This window comes from Oryctolagus cuniculus, chromosome 1, assembly GCF_964237555.1.
Source record: "Oryctolagus cuniculus chromosome 1, mOryCun1.1, whole genome shotgun sequence".
Classification (NCBI taxonomy): Eukaryota; Metazoa; Chordata; class Mammalia; order Lagomorpha; family Leporidae; genus Oryctolagus; species Oryctolagus cuniculus.
This window is the reverse complement of record NC_091432.1, coordinates 20,313,767-20,317,273: the sequence shown is the minus strand read 5'-3', so window position 1 is coordinate 20,317,273 and position 3,507 is coordinate 20,313,767. Positions and strand designations below refer to the sequence as shown.

The window sequence follows — 3,507 nt, the reverse complement described above, 5'->3', positions numbered from 1 at the left end:
ACAAATGCTTTTGGTGTCCTCCTTGATGCTGGCCATGACCATGGAGGAAGGGAGGCCAAGCTCTGTGCTCCTGGACCCTCCGCTCTGATGGGAGAGATGGACAGCAGACAAGAAACCCACTCACGGGGGGATCAGTTCAAGTACTACGAAAACGGGCAGTGCCGCGGGCTACACAGGGACTAGGGGGAGGAGGGGTGGCCAGCAAATGGCAGCCATTGTTTTCATTGCTATTATCCTATTGGTCATGGGGGCCCTGAATGCCAAGTGGGAGCTCATTAAGTGTACCAGCACAGGGAAGAGAAGCCCAGGGGAGGGAACGGCATGTGCCAAGGCGGGGAGGCAGCCGGTGGCCCAGAGGGGCTGGCCTGGGCCCAGGAGACACAGGGCCCCCACAAGGCCAGCCATGAGAAAGGCTTTGTGTTCCTGCTTTGGTTTTGAAAGGCAGGGAGACAGACAGACAGAGATCTTCTATCTACTGACTCTTCCCTCACAGGCCAGTGCCAGGAGCCTGGAAGACGATCGAGACCTCCCGAGATGGTGGCAGAGATCCAGGTATTTGAGCTGCCCCTCAGGGTGTGCCCTGGCAGGAAGCTGGACAGAGAGCAGGGCAGGAAGTCGATCCAGGGACTCCACCGACATGGATGCAGGCATCTTCACTGGGTGCCACACGCCCGCCCCTGCCAGAGGCTTTGGGTGCCCCACAGGGAGTTTTCCTGCTCCTTTTGGCATCGGTACCCACCAATGGGACCTCAAAGGGAGCGAGATGCCATGACTGGCACTTCTGACAGCCAATGGACAGCAGCCTGGGCAGGGCGCAGGGTGGGGGAGAGAGAGCATAGGGAGACCACCCAGAGGCTGTGCCACAGCCCCATGGAGCTGCTGAGGCCCCTGCAGGAGAGACTGGGCAGGCCAGGGGAGGCACTGGGAGGCGGGGGAGAGCAGGCGTGGTGACTGTTGGGCACCTTGGATCCCCAGTGGGAACCGGCTCCATATGCCACTGGACAGACCCCTGCCCCCTGCACCGTGAAGTGGCTCCCACGTCTCTGAAGAGCCCTGGCTTCTCCCACTCTAAGCCTTCGCATGCACCATGGCCTCTGCCAAGTCCCCTGGGGCCGGGCTCCAGTTCAGATCATGACTGCCAGGGGTGGGTACCCCTCCCCTGCCCCGACTGCCCAGCAGAATCGCACTGCCTCTGCGCACCTGCCCCTCACAGGTGTTAGTCCTTCCCCTGCAGTGGGATCCTTGTCCTTTCTTGGCTCCTGTTCCCAGATGGTCCTCAAAGGGCCCCGGTGGGGAACCTGCCCCCACCCTCCTGTCATCTTAGTACCTGGTACGGGCACAGGTGCACGGCACTCACAGGGTTCTCGATGCACACAGGAAGGACGGGCCCACTCCCCCAAGACACAGAATCCGGAAGGTGATGGAGCGTTCATCTGGGCCCTGCAGGATTCCAGGAGCCCGAGGAAGCACCACGCACATGCGCAGGGCAGCTGGGCACGATGCTGCCCCCACCGGGCCTCACCGCACGCCAGCCCCGAGAGCCTGGCGGGCTCCTATTCCGTGCTGGCCTGCCAGCCACCCTGGAGAGAGGGAGTCACAAAGCCCCGCAGGGTGCCGTTGTCCTTCTCCCCTTGGGGAAGCTTTTTGGGGGCCTTTTGGGACTTGGTCTTCACGTACGAATGAGGTTTGTAGCTGACCGCGCCTTCCTGTGCGCGCACGCGCAGAGAGACACAGCGCCAGCCCTTCCCTCCTCCCTGCTCATCCACACCCCCGCCCCCCCACCCCGGCCCCGCCATGGCAGCCCACCCTCCACTGCTCTGGGGGAGAGAGAAGTGACATTTTCCCTTTACACTGGAAATACTTAAAAGTCCCAAGAATAGATTTATAGGAATATTTTAACCTTTTCTTTGATCCTTGAAATGTCATTGTTCTGTGGGCTGAATCGCCAGCTGTGACCTTTCCCAGGAACCACGGGGAGGGGAGCCCCTGCTGGCTCCGTGAAAGGAGCTTCGGCTCTCCCTGCAGCTTCCCCGGCTCTCGGGCCCCAGCCCTGCCGCTGCGGCCTTGGGAAGCCCAGCCCGGGGCGCCAGGCGGCAATGACCTTGTCGTCCCAGGAAGTTGGATCTCTGTGTGAGTCCAGGTCAGCCTTCTCCCTGGCCTTGACTTCAACACTTCCTCTTTGAGGCCTCTGTTTCCTGAGAAAATGGGGGACAGTGCCCCTGCTTGCAAGGGTTGCTGCGAGGACTAAATGAGGCCACGCGGGTTGCAGTCGTCGCTGAGTGCTGCTGACGAGCGAACAGCGGCTGCAGGCTGTGGCTGACACCTCCTGGCATTTTCTCCTCCAGCTCCCAGGTCTGCAGCGCAGCAGAGCTCAGGAACGCAGCCTGCGTGCAGCCGACTGCCAGCGGGTTCGTGTCTACTCTGCGCAGCCTACTGGGGTTGGAGCTGAGGCGGGGAGCTGGAGCTCCCAGGGTGCAAGGGGCCGAGGGAAAACGCACAGGGCTTCCTAAGGCCTTGGCTTGGACTGAGACCAGCTTCACTTTTGCCCTCCTTCTATTGGCCAGACCTAGCCCAACATCGTGCGGTGGGGGAAAAGGTTTTGCCGGAAGGAAGAGGGGAGTGAAGATTTGCTGAACAAATAATCCAATCTATCCCAGCATGCGAAGCCCCTGGCACTGTGCCTGGCTTGGAAGAGAATTGGAATATTAATTCCCTTTCATACCACATTGCATCATTATGATATTTTGCAGCCCAGATGAATGAGTTTAATTCATTATGATAGCGGGCGCCCTTTTGGATCAGCGTCCACACCGGATTGTCCGGCATGCACGGGCAGTGAGGGTTTGCACACGAGTTCTCCAGACAACAGAGACGCCCGCCTTTAAGCGTTTGTGTCTTGATTGCTTTGGTGGAGATGTTTCCGCGGGATGTTTCATTCCTTCCCAGCTTCTGAAACAGACACCAGCACACACCGGTTAACCCGCCATCCCTGTGTGTTGAGACCCTCGCAATGAGCATTTGCCGAAGCTCCCTGAGGGTCTCTAGGCCCCCTGAGACATTTGGTCTGCTTGCCCCTGCCCTGGATGACCCCTCGGGGACAGTTCTCCCACTCCTCCTGTCCTCAGAAAGCTGCCCTAACACATCAGTCCTCCGCCGGTCCGCTTTGGCCATCAGAAACGAGGAATCAGAAATTTAAGCTAAACCCAGCACCTGTCCCGAGTGGTTCTGGCCCCCGCTGAGGTCTCTGCTGATGGCAGCACCAGGAAGGCAGTGTTTTAACAGACTTTAGGATAGCTTTCATCAGAGGGGAGCTTCGGGAGCTCTAGGCACAGCGAGCAGCTGAAGGACCTTGGGGGTGGTTGATGCACTCACAATGTTGCCCCTGCTGTGCAGTCCAGGGGCCACATGGCCATCCGGTAGGGGGTCGCGGGAGGAGAAATGGACTAGTCCTCCGGAACCTCCCTCAGTGCCCCTATTCCTAGCTCCTAACCCGTGCTCTCTGTCCTT

The 3,507-nt window shown here is 59.6% G+C and overlaps 1 long non-coding RNA gene across 1 annotated transcript; it reads left to right on the top strand.

The window, feature by feature from the left end:
* Nucleotides 1–491: 491 nt before the first annotated feature.
* On the top strand, nucleotides 492–2,523 carry LOC138846453 (uncharacterized). Its single transcript, XR_011383944.1, has 3 exons — nucleotides 492–552; nucleotides 1,378–1,684; nucleotides 2,346–2,523. It is a non-coding gene; the product is annotated as an uncharacterized lncRNA (long non-coding RNA).
* The last annotated feature ends 984 nt before the right edge of the window (nucleotides 2,524–3,507 follow it).